Source organism: Bemisia tabaci, chromosome 2 (genome assembly GCF_918797505.1).
Source record: "Bemisia tabaci chromosome 2, PGI_BMITA_v3".
Lineage (NCBI taxonomy): Eukaryota > Metazoa > Arthropoda > Insecta > Hemiptera > Aleyrodidae > Bemisia > Bemisia tabaci.
This window is the reverse complement of record NC_092794.1, coordinates 63,338,811-63,351,589: the sequence shown is the minus strand read 5'-3', so window position 1 is coordinate 63,351,589 and position 12,779 is coordinate 63,338,811. Positions and strand designations below refer to the sequence as shown.

At 37.4% G+C, this 12,779-nt stretch overlaps 1 protein-coding gene across 1 annotated transcript in view; it reads left to right on the top strand.

The window, feature by feature from the left end:
* Positions 1–4,090: 4,090 nt before the first annotated feature.
* Scgdelta (sarcoglycan delta) overlaps positions 4,091–12,779 on the top strand; it is an 82,039-nt gene continuing 73,350 nt past the window's right edge. The window contains exon 1 of the mRNA XM_072296026.1: positions 4,091–4,462. The gene's annotated coding sequence lies outside the window, so the exon portion shown is untranslated. The remainder of the gene's footprint in view (positions 4,463–12,779) is intronic.

The window sequence follows — 12,779 nt, the reverse complement described above, 5'->3', positions numbered from 1 at the left end:
ATTAATGTGGTTTAATGATTTTAACTTTCGCCGCCGCGCCACGCAGACCGCACCGTGTTTGGCGCAATGCGTAAAGTATTCACGCATTCTTCTAGGGCGCTATCCATTTCACGCTGACCGCAATGACCGCACTGTGTTTGATGCAATGCGTGAGGTATTCGTGCAGTCTTGTAGGCGCTGATATGTGTTACAGGCCGATCGCCGCGCCGATGGCTTCACCTTTTCATCTCAAGTCCTCGTCATCATTGCTCTCTGTGCCGCGCCGTTCCAGGCCAAATTGCGTGTTGTGTTTCTCTCTTAACTCGACTAATTAAAGGTGCTGTCTCTTGTATCACTAAAAGACGACAAAATTAAAAATTACTACACTCTCAGGAAATGAGAGATTCTGTCGCCTTTTCTCGTTTGCAATTTTTTATAAATTTTTTTAAAGCGATACAATTAAATGGAGCGAGTGCAGTTCATCCGTCTAAAATAGACTGTTTTAGTGACTATACGTCATTCGATACAATATCAAGATATTGGTTCAAACCAAAACAAACTAACATAATCTTATGTACGAATTCTTCATGAGTTAATTGTGTTAATTTATTACAATGCAGTCAGTGACCGGTCCTCAATAAATCAAAGACTCATTAAACACGAGAATTCTCGGTTGTAAGAAACACTTGGACGCGTTTTACCGCCATGGCCTTAAAGGTCGCGAATCAGAAACAAGGTTCCATGTTTGTTTATATTTGAACCAAGAGTTCGATCCCATATCGAATGTCGACGTAACCACTGAATCAGTCTATTGAAGTCCAGGAAGGTGAACTTACATAAACTGTCTCATAAGAGGCGACGATTCATCGAACAAGCATAGAGGTGGATCCAGCAATTTGGCAACACCGGATTCCCCTCCATTTAAAACCTATGTTAAATAATCGATTCTCGTCGGAGCACCTGGCCCCTCCAAGAATCGATACATTTTCATAGGTTTAAATGGAGAAAAACAATGTTGCCAATTTGCCGGATCCGCCAATGCAGCGGAGTCAGTTATCGCTCTTGCGTTTGCGATCGTGCGGGAGTATGTGCGAAGGAAGGGTGTGTGCGAAGGGAGGGTCGGTGAAATAATATTTCAAGCACCTATTCAAGCAAGTGCATGTTTTTCGAGGCGTGAATAAAGACGTTAATCGGAATCCAAGCTCCCCGGCCTTTTTCTTCCGCAGCAACCCTACGAGTAAGGCTGAGCTTTGACATGCAAGCTTAGGTTATTCGAAAGTTCTCAACGTTACTTCACAGTTTATTTCATCACTATGTACTATTTTAAAACTAAGAATTGATATTGAATACATTTTTTTCCTTTTTCTTTCTTGTGGATTTTTGTACAAGCATATGGATTGTGATGGAAAATTTGCATTCATTGCTTCACCTGAGATTGCTAAATGCACTATCCATGTTCGATTAAGAATCGAAAAAATTAACTTTTAATATCATATTAACTTCTTGGATGACAAATAAAAATGCACAACATTCCATTAAATTGACTTTCAATTCTGAAGCGATTGAAATACCGGTCAAAACAGCTGAATTTTTTTCGTCATTTTTTTAAAACTTTTTTCAAGGAGTTGCTTCACGTTTATCGAGTTTTCAGAGGCGCGCGTTTCCGGTTTAAGATTCGAAAGTTTTAGTTAGAAATTCGAAGACAGAAGAGGGAGATCCAGATGCTGGACTGAGTTGCAGCCATGAACAGGAAATTACTGAAGATGAGGATGGTCCAAGGCACTGAACCAAAACTGCAGCTGACGTTTGCGGTTCCCCTAAATTCGAACTTTGCGAATCGTTCAATTGTAATAATTGGAATCCGAGACATAAGATTGGGGGCAGCCCCACACTTAGTCTCTTATAAAGGGTTTATTATACGGACATGGTCTGAAGAAGTTCCCTCCGATAGGCCTTGAGTAAGAACATTCCTGCCGTGATAGCGGAGAGAGCAGTAAGTGCATGCTGGAATGAACCCCGAGACACATAAGCATGTTCTAACCATGACTTATACAGAAAGATTCACGTAAGATTTCCATAAGGTAACATTTATCATGGTTCTCAATCTCGCACCCTGCCTACACTGTTAAAAGTTTCAAATCGAAACTTGGTATTTATCTCACTCCCGAGTCACAGCACCCAAAAAAACCTGAAATATATATGAATGGAAAAAGGAATCTACCCTTTTTACGGAGTGACTTACACTTTCACGGAGTGGAATCATCTCTTCATGCGAAGCATCGCGTTGCACGCTCTTATGGAGCGAATTTCACTGTGCAATGGGTTCTATGGGCGTCATATAGACTTTGGACGGGTAAATTTTCTCGATGAGTTTTAACAGTGCAGTCGGTGGTCCATTTACTTTTTTTCATCAAAACATAGGAGAAAAAACTGGGAACAAGGTTAAAAAGTACACATAAAAATCCGAGACATTTCGGCTCAAAGCTTAGCCATTTTCAATCGGAAGAATAAAAATAAAATATAAGAATTCCAAAATTGTATTTTGATTCTTCTGACTGAAAATAACTCAGTTTTGAGCCGAAACAACTCGGATTTTTGAGTGTACTTTTTAGCCTTGTTTCCCGTTTCTTCTCATATGTTTTGATGTCACCATTGTCACGGGCTGCTGCTTCAGAAATTTTAACCTATTTACTTTTCTTTTACTTGCCTATGTGCTACCTGCTGAGATCTCTTTTGTTCCGTGTCTTCCAATCGAAATCAATCATGTTACCTATGCTCCTTTAGACTCGGGAGGGATGCAAAGCAGCGGCATTTACATAATTGATGTTCCAGGGTACTGGAGGATGTCCTGATCCTAAATGAGCGAGCAACATCTTGCTGCGAATAATTGCCAACGTGACTTGCACGACGCAACGTTCAATCTCAGCGCACGTGCATTCACAGATGAGCACTTTCATCCGTGTCTAAGCTGCTTATTCCTCCTTCCTCGACGGAGTTCTAGTTCTTCGGTTGAATAAACCAATTTGGCCAAACGGAGGAAAAATAAGGAAAAAACACTAGAGTCAATGCTCGATGTTAAATTTCAATATAAATTGAACAATTTGTTTTTTTTCTTATTGTTTAAACAGAGTTTTAAAAGGTATGTTTGCAGTGAGTGCCTTAACAATCGATCCTTTACCACAGCTTTAAATGGGGAAGGTATCGATAATCGATCATTCACGCCTCGCAACAACCCTTTATCACGATGGAAACCATGTAGAGTCTGAGAGGCTGTTTAAGGAACCACCATATATGCGGCCCATTTTGTTATTTTAAGTTTCTGGTAGATCGGGCATGTTGAGGTCAGTGATCCGATAAGGAGGGATTTATCCCTTTTTATCGGATTTATCCCTATTCTCCGGAATTTTTAGGGATCTAGGGATTTTCCGATTTTTTTTAGGATCAGGCAATCTATGATTTTTTTTTTTTTGGATGAAGTAAAAGTAAGTGAAAATTGACCCTTTACCCTTAATTTTAGCTTTGCCCCAATAGAAAATATTTTTTCATCTATATTTTGTAGACCTTATTGGCAACACTATTTTCCTCGTAAATAAGCTGGAACATGTAACGATTGTGTCAGTCGATATACTTGACAGTTCAGCAGTAAAAAAAAAAAAAAAAAAAAAAAAATAAATAAAAAAAAAAAAAAAAACCTTAACAAATATTCTCACATTTTATTTGTCTGTTTTAGCACTTAATACTACTTTTAGAGAGCGGCAAAATTCTAATGAGCAAGATGCATGTACCGATGTATGTAACACGAATGACACAATCGATGTATCAACATTTCGATGTATGGCACATCGAAGGACGTCATAACTGTACGGTTTTTTGCAAAATCTAGGGATTTTTGGAGAAATTTGAGCAAATCTGGTGATTTAGGGATTTTAAGTTCAATCAAGGATTTTTTCCTTCCCGCGGCTAAGGATTTTACTTCGGATCACCGGTTGAGGTATGCACGTAACAATTTCGATCTAGATTAGGGAGGTTGGCGGGGTGCGTTGCAGAGGAGCGCGCCGTCGTGCGCCAACACCACGACGACCCTCCTGAAGAAGGGTGGTCTCTCGAGGAACCCAAGCTCCCGCCTAGTTTCCAGCATTCAGTATCGCGGTGGACGCTCCGTCGGAAGGGTGGACTTTATCTCCTCAAACTTTGTCGGGTTACGTAATTTCTCTCGGAAAATTCAGACATTTCAGGAAAAAGAAACAGAGAGGCGGTCAACGATGCAAGTATCGCGATATTTATCGATGACGGATATTGACTCACGCAACGAAAGCGATTTCAGAAGATAAATTGACAAAATTTCCATCCCCTAAAAATTATGTCCCCACGAGTTCATACTGATTCAAATCCACGTGTTCTGGAGGGATTTGGAGACTGCATTTAATCATGCAACTTTCCAGCTCTTTGTACTCTTGCATGAGATGAGGTTTTTAAATTTCAGGTACTTTTCTTTAAATTTTGCGTTTTTTCTTTCTCTCTCCTTTGATTCAGGACTAAGTCGTCAAAGTCACCATACTTCTCGTCAAGTTTTTCCTTCAATCGAGGATGATCAGTTTTTCCAGGCAAAATTTTTCTCTGTAGTCGAGCAGATATCCTATCTCCATTTTTGATCGCAAAAAATTGTTGTTATTTGTGATAGGAAATTAGTTAAAGCGCTTGAATATACATGTATGAGCCTACTAACCATTCTTTATGGGCAGGAATCCTGGAATAACACAGAATCTAACTAGAGATTTATAAAACGCGCGTTTACAAATTTATAAATTTGTCTCCTGAAATTTAACAGCATAAAAATTTGAAATGCAAAAAAAAAAAAACTAGTTGAAAATTAGTTAGTAGTAGTTTAGGTAGGTTTAAGAAGGTTTCTTTCACGAAACAAGAAACATTTTATTACATAATTTTTTTAATAATAAAATAAAAAACGAATAAAAAATAAGTGAGTGCATTCGCAAGAAAAGTGGTGCATAATATTTATTTGGCTCGGTAGGGACTAAATAAAGTCTATCAGGCACCATAGGTTCCTCGAGAAAAAAAAGTAGAAGGTGTAAGGCTTGTCAGGAAGTTAGAACGACAGCTTAAATACTTGTGCCGCGAGCAAACTCAATTTTCAAAGGAACATTTTACATTTTTAGAAACATACCTCAAGTAAAGGGCGAGCTGTAATTCTTCATTTTCTTTTCCTCAACATGTTTGCTTAGAATATGATTAGCAGCGTTATATTTGTAACGCTATAACTTTCAATTCTCTAGGACTGAAAGGGAAAATCTGCTTATTGTATGAAGTACATTCACACAAGTATCAATTAAAGGTAGCAACTATTTTGACATTGGTGAAGGATTCTGCATAACTCTCCAAATGAAGGCAAAATACTCCTCGCATCAACTTGATTACCATTGATAATGTGTAAATGTGACATGACAGTTTTTTTTTTGCAATTAGGTGTATACATCCTAGTGTCAGAGATCGAGCGAGGTATTCTTTCATTATACCATTTAATAACTCTATAACTTTGATTCGAAAATACGTGAATAGGTAAAACTGAGTCTTCTCTTTTTATTTCATAAAGTTTTGGTCGATTTTGATCGAGAATGTCCTATATTTTCTATAATATATCATTAGTTTTCTTCAAAACTCAACTCTCAAAATCTTTTTTCGAATTTCAAATTTTCTTACCCTAAAATTTTTAGTTTTTCAAAACTAGAAGCTATAAATTTTACTAAATATGCATGTATTTTGAATCCATCCGTAATCAATAGCACAATATGCGAAAATTAATGATAAAGTTACTTAGTTTTCTGTTGGTATAAAAAAAAGCGCCTCTAAATGTTGTTAAGTGCTAAAGCGTAAAACAAATCAGTAATAAGTTCAAGTAAAATTTTGAGAACTCTTCGAAATTTCTTCTCAAATCCTATCGAATTCCCAAAGAATTTTTGCCTCTAAGTATTTTAAAGACAACGGCAGACGAATATTTGGCGCAAATCCATTGCAGAGCAGTCTGACTTTATCGCATAAATTAATTCGAATGGTGTTATTGGTACTCGCTGCTTGTCGTGATAATTGTGGCGTGGAATTTGAACTATGCACGTATGTGCTGTTGTGCGATCCATCGATTGAAAAAAAATTGCGGGCAAAGCTTCGCGTGTGTGCGCTTTTCAGAAAAATCATCAATATGTGCATTGTGAAAGTGACAAAATTAAAGATCCAGTGCATGAATAGGTACATGAAACAGTGGTTGTTGAGATTTCCAAAATTTAGAAAAAGAGAATAAAAAATTATTTAAATTTGAAAAATTACACAAGGTCTAATGACATGAGAATAATTTGAATTTGTGTTGTGAGACTAGTATTGAGCTGGAAAATTTCATTTTTCATTATCAATACCTTAATATAGACTGTCAAACTGTCACTTATTGACTCGCTCATTTGCAATGAATTTTTCAGCTATAACCCGACTCGTGATTTATCGTCTTGTAAAATAACCCCAAAAATGCTGTATAGCAGAAACGAATAATTTTAATTTGAATCGACGTTTTCCCCCGGTTTCCGATTTCTCTACCTAGATTAGGAAGTTACAATTTTCCTGTGACGCCTGACTTGTGCTTTTCTTAGAACCGGATGAAGCTCTCTTATTATGATTTTCGCAAAGAATGAAATGCAAGATTGTTCCAAAAATGTATCTGAAAAGTTAGTGGGTAAGCGGGGCTCTGTCAACATCGGGTAAAAGGAGCGGTGACTTTTCACTATCAATCGTGATAACTATTTCCAGAAAATTTTAAGTAGCCCCTTTTGGCACTGTTTTGTTTTCTTCATTCGATTTTCGCGTAAAATGCCCTATCAGCAAGGCTTATCTCAGCAAATCACTCTTGTCCTTATGTCGTTACACATATCAATCTGCTAGTTTGACGAAGTTTTCCCTCTTTTTATTTATTTTTTTTATATTCAAGATGATTTTAAAAAAGGACTAAAATAAAATAATATTCAGACTATAGATATGCTTATCAATGGTGATTGAATTGATCAGTAGACAAGGTTCAAACTAGACAAACGTCACATGTCTTCACTGCAAAATCTCACGTTGAAAACGATCCACAAACGGGAAGTTCAGAAATCGACTCCTGAATGAGAAAAAACCAGTATTTTAAATTCAGATCAGTTGAAGGTTAGATTATTTAAATTATGACATTTTTATTTTTTGTCATTTGCCACGTAACCTGCTCTTTAACCTTAACTACGCACATCTTGTTCAGGAGTTAATTTCCAGTTTTCCGTCGTGTTATTCATTTTCCACGTGAAATTTTAAAGAGATAAACGGGAAGAGAAAATTGCGTAGTGCTTAAAGTACATTGTCTAGAAAATCCTTGAATGGCTCCTTAATAATAATCCTCAAGAATAATAACAAAAATAATCAATGATCATAAAATGGGGGGGGGGGGGGTACCGACTATATAGACGTACCATTCGTCCTAGGTTCAGAGACCGAAGTTAAAAAATTGAGGAACATTGATTTTGAACACGCCTTCAATTGGAAGTGATACTTTGACGTACATGAAGGTTAAAATAGTGGTATCAAAAAATGAGATGGAATTCTTTATTTGACTACGAGACGGGATATGATATTAAGCACAACAGTATGCTTCCTCATCAAAATTTGCCGAAGATTACGGTGGTTTACATGAAAACGTTTCAAATTCAACTTCTGGGTAAGAAAATAACGGTTTTGGTTTACGTTCATTCAGGTTGCTCGCCTATTGATAAAGGTACTGGAGTTCAAGTCTACCCGACTTAAATAAAGCACAAAACTAATTTCGGTATATTTTACGAGAGAAGAATTTTTCCGTGTACGAACTTTTTATTTTGATAAGACTAAGTACCTTGTCTTAAGAAGGAAATTTACGTGAAACTAAGCTCTAATTATCTGCAAATCGTACATCGACGATCTCAAACCACGTACCTTGGGTTGCGATGTCGTAGATTTTATAAAGGAAAAACTACTCAACGCCTATTTTTAAAATCTCCCATGACTTTTTTTCTCTACGCGAAGGAAATTCTGTAAAAACTTCAAGGAATGATGTTGATTTGTGAACCTGTAATAAATTAAAATTGGAGCAGAGATTTTTAATCACTCCAAAGGAGAGAAGTGGTTTCGGAATTCCATCGTCGATATGTTGATTGCAATGCCTAATTTTGATTACGTTAATTATTGGATCTAATTTTAATCGCGAATATTTATTTCTCACTTAGGATTTAATTTTGAAACTTTTCGATATGTTCAACGTGTTCTGCGTGAAATTTTGATGGTAAATATCTACTCTTCTGCTTAATTTCTTACCCTGTTTAGTCGTCCATTTTTTGACCAAACAGCTAGTTTCCAAAGAGTTAAAATAACTAATCGTTATTGAGTGTATTCATGCTTTTAAGGAACTATATATATTGCTCGCGAGCTTTTTGTACATAGTTCCTTGTAGCATAAAGACGTCTTATCAATGCAGGCGGATTTTATATCTCATTTGAAATGGAAGGGAATCAAAGAGCATTGATTTTGAACGCGCCTTCAATTAGGAGTGATACCTACTTTGCCGTACTTGAAGTAAAATAGTGACATCAACAATTTGACGATAAATTCCGATTATTTGTACGCTGTTATTATTAGTCATACAGGAACCACAGAAGTTTCAAATATAAAATAAAATAATAAAATGTCACACAAAACTAGTTTTTTAATATAATATAATATATCTATTTTTACAAGGTTAATACAATCGCGTGATTAAAAATATCTGGTTTTTAACTCTACGTTTGAGGCTTACTACTTTCGTAAACTGATTTTTGGACGCAACATCTGTTTCAGCCGACAGTTGTGTTGTTAAACTCGTGATTACCTAGAGTGCTTTATTTGCCTCGTTGATTTCGGAGACCTTTTTTCTGGACTTTCAAGGAAAAAAATGCACTTCCGTAAAAATAAATATTTTATCAGGGGAAATTTGGGAACATTTGAATGATAATATCGCTTATTTTTCTTTAGATGCAGTGTAGTTTGCCTCCCCCCCTTCTTGTGAGTATATAGTCTTGTGACCCTTGAGTGATATTATTCCGAAGTACTGACATGGTGCTCTATCGATGTTCGGACAACAATAAACGGAACCTTACCCCAATTACCGGAAAAAAGCGACTCGATTTGAGCAGAGATATCCGTGAATATCTCGGAAGAGAAGATTTCTCTTGAATCGAGCAGAGAAAACGCTCATTCTATGAAAGAAGTGTTTTTATATTAGCAGTATGTATTTAAATGTTGCCTTTTTAACAAGTAGCATTCATAAATGAACTATTCGCAGTTAGGAAAATGTTCTTTTCAGTATTCGTTACGCCCGTAGATTGTTTTCAGTGCGGAATTATTAAATCGATCTGTTACCTGGCAATCGCATTTCACCTCCGGACGTGTCCGAGTAACTCGTTCCTCCATCAAACTCTCCGTTGATTCGACGCAAGAGGATTAAAGTATCAGCATCTAAAGTAATTTACTCTTATTTCCTTCCTGGAGATTTTTATTCGTTGAGTCCTCTTTGGACACTCAAAGCTTTTTAACTTAAACCTGCGCAGAACTTCAGGGGAAACAAGTAAATGATTTCACTTGGTTGTTCCACTTAATCGGAAAATTTTTTCTTCCCGATTTTTCCATTTGGTTAATATTCACTTATTCATTACGGCAGTTGCGAGCTGACCGATTATCGTCTGGTGTTTAAAAATTTAAAAAAACTAAAAACATAATCACGTTTCGTGATTGTGAGTCAAAGCTCGTTACACCTCGAAACGGCCATGGTGAGTATTAACCAAATAGAAAAATCGGTAAGAAAATGATTTTAAAACACACCAAGTAAATAATTGTTAGTATCAGGAGGGGAACCTTGAGACATCATATTTTAGTAATTGTGCAGTATAACTTCCTTCGAAAGCGAGCTAATTGGACAAATTTAAAAAAAAATGAAAAATGTTCACAAAAAATTTTTTTCCGAAGTAAAAATTTGGATTAAGTCTAGTCCTTCGCAAAAAATAAGGTCTTACAGGAATTATTGAACTTGGCGCAGATATTTTTTGTAATATTATCTTTTATTCAACTTCGGTTACGTTATTTACTTGGTTTTCAAATATGCGATTTCCTCTGCTGTGGTATTCTGGTCTGTGCAACTCGCGAATTGGGCGAAGGTAATTACTGGATAAGCCGAAGCTGTGGGGAGGGAACTACGGAGAATCCCACCAATGGCATCCAAGATACCTCCCACTTCTACCGTGGCTCCTAGATACGAGCAACATCCTCGCTGGAAAATAAGAAACTGCGGGGGTGGGGGGAGGGACAGGGTGGTTCCGCGTGAATCCAGGTCACACTCATTCGACTCGCAAACATTCAAGCTCATAAATAAAACGCTGGAATATTCCAGACTTCGTTCCCAGATAATTTTTGGGCAATAACCCTCTGACATCCCAAAGATTATTTCGTTCAAATATTTTTTCATAAGAAAAGAAGGTTTATAAAACGAGAATGAGAAATTATTGAAAAAGATCATATCCGAAATGAATAAAGCAGTTTAGAAACACTTCCGAATCAGAATTTTCCTGAAAATCTCCGGGCAATAATGCACCAACATTGCACAGAGCATTTGAAAAAAAAATATGTTTACGCGAAAGAGGGGGTTGAAAATGTTTTTTTCTTTCTTCCTTTTAAATTTCTCCTATGTTCACACTTCTATTGAAATTAAGAATTGAAAATTAGCTCATCTAGTAATATGAAAATTTTAGATTCTATAGTCCAAAACTTTAGTAAAGATATACTCACATTTAATCAGAAGCTGTATCTTAAAAATTTTTCAGGAAGAATTTAATTTAGCTGCCAAATTTACTATAGATAAAATTGCAAACTAAATTTTCCGAGGAATTGGAAGAAAAAAATTAATGAGTCTCTGAAAATCGCATATCATCTCATGGCAGAGTCTGACGACGTTTTCCACAGCACAGCAGCGATACTGGTTGAAGTTTCACTGTATATATTTTTCCAATGGGAGAAGGGGGGGAGCTGTTGAATTCCACGTACGTAGCTGCGGCTGAAAAAATCTGTCACTGTGCACGATCGAGATATTGGCACCAACGCATTAGAAATTCATACGAGCTTTTTCGCGAAAAACTTATGAAAAAATAATGTCAAACCAAACGAAGCTACGGTGGGTTGACGTTTCAAAAGCTTCGAGGGTATAACCACCAGAAAAAAACAACTGTTCAAAGATTTATGTAGCCAATCTATCAACAGTCCAGGTTAGGAATTATTCCTGGAAAGTGTGCTCTTTTCCTTTCCACGAAAAAGAATCTACTTGCTCAACCAGCCAAGTCCTCGAATGACGGGTGTGTAAATCACACTTGAATCCATACAATGTCATCTTTATGATCTTGAGAAAAATGCGTTATAAATGGATAAATTTCGTGGAACCTTATAGCTTAAGGCTTTGTCTCCGTGGATCATCTCATGGGAGTTGTTCCAGGGAAAAATCCCACTTACGAAGTCGGGAAAAATATTGAGTTAGGTAATCAATATTTTCCCTAGTGCCAAGTATGGTCAGGGCCGGATTTACCTACTTGCCGCCCATGGCCCGCCTGTATTTTGCCGCCCCCTTCTCATTCGTATTGAAACATCAATAAAAAACATCAAATGAACGTTTCAGCAGGGGAGGGGTGCATAAGACGCGTTTACTCGTGTTGAACACATGTTTTGGGAATGCCCTGTCAACGCTACTAGCAAAAGTTAAGTTTCGTAAACCTGTCTCTGTGTGGACAAGGCCTTCCATTCATAAGATATGAACGAAAAAATTATGAGAGAACAAACATGAATGTGATTTAATGATTTTAACTTCCGCCGCCCCGCCCCGCAGACCGCACCGTGTTTGACGCAATGCGTGAAGTATTCACGCAGTCTTGTAGGCGCCATGCGTTTCACGCTGACCGCACTGCGTTTGGCGTAATGCGTGAAGTATTCATGCATTCTTGTAGGCGCCAAGCGTTTCCCGCCGACTGCTGCTGACCGCACTGGTTTTAACGCAGTGCGTGAAGTATTCGTGCAGTCTTGTAGGCGCTGATATGTGTTACATGCTGATCGCCGCGCCGATGGCTTCACCTTTTCATCTCAAGTCCTCGTCATCATTGCTTTCTGCGCCGCGCCGTTCCAGGCCAAATTGCGTGTTTGGTTTCTCTCTTAACTCGACTAATTAAAGGTGCTGTCTCTTGTATCACTGAAAGACGAAAAAATTAAAAATTACTCTCCTCTCAGGAAATGAGAGATTTTGTCACCTTTTTTTCGTTTGTAATGTTTTTGTTCTAAATCCGATATTTTTTTATACCTCCATATAAAAAAATTGCAAAAATTTGCCGCCATGGGCCGCGGCCCATGTAGCCATCCCCTTAATCGGCCGGCCTGAGTATGGTCCTTGTACTGCCGCAACTGCCTTACTAGCTGGCTCAATTTGATCTAAACAGTTTGTGCTCAGCACTGTATCGTTTTTTCCGTGTAAGAAAATATACGCTGAGACGAGTTATACATATTTAAAATACCTAACGAATATCTCCATTTTTCGAAATGTTATAACTCCTTCACTAGTTGTATCCTCCATTAGAAAAATTCGACTATCTATAAATGAAAGTTGGTCATTCTGGGCGCGGAAGAGAGAGGAATTAAGGGCTCTCGTCCTGCAATATCCAGTCATATATGACGTCTCATTGATA